Raw genomic sequence first — 400 nt, forward strand, 5'->3', positions numbered from 1 at the left:
TGCTTGCAAAGACCCAGATAAGCACGGATGACTCACGAGAATGCAACACGCTAGCTAGTTCTCTCTGCTAGCGCTTATGGGTGTCTGTTCACGTGTTTAATTTTCTGACTCAGCCCAGCACTTTCGTTTGCTCTGCTCCGTGGTGGATATGGCGGAGTGTGCTGAACTCCGCGATTTTTTTTATTGTTTTTTTTTTTATTATTATTCATTTATTTATATGTTCGTTTCCGCATTTTATGTTTGTTCTGTGGATTAATTTATTCGTTGTTATTTTTTTATTTGCTTGTTCGTTTATTTGTATTTATTTTGTGGATTAATCTGTTGTTTCGTTGGGGAATCTGATAGGTTCCTGCAGAGTTAAGGAATGGTAGGGAGAAAAATAATGCGTAATGAAGAAGGA

The sequence above is a fragment of the Penaeus monodon genome, chromosome 28 (assembly GCF_015228065.2).
Source record: "Penaeus monodon isolate SGIC_2016 chromosome 28, NSTDA_Pmon_1, whole genome shotgun sequence".
Taxonomy (NCBI): Eukaryota; Metazoa; Arthropoda; class Malacostraca; order Decapoda; family Penaeidae; genus Penaeus; species Penaeus monodon.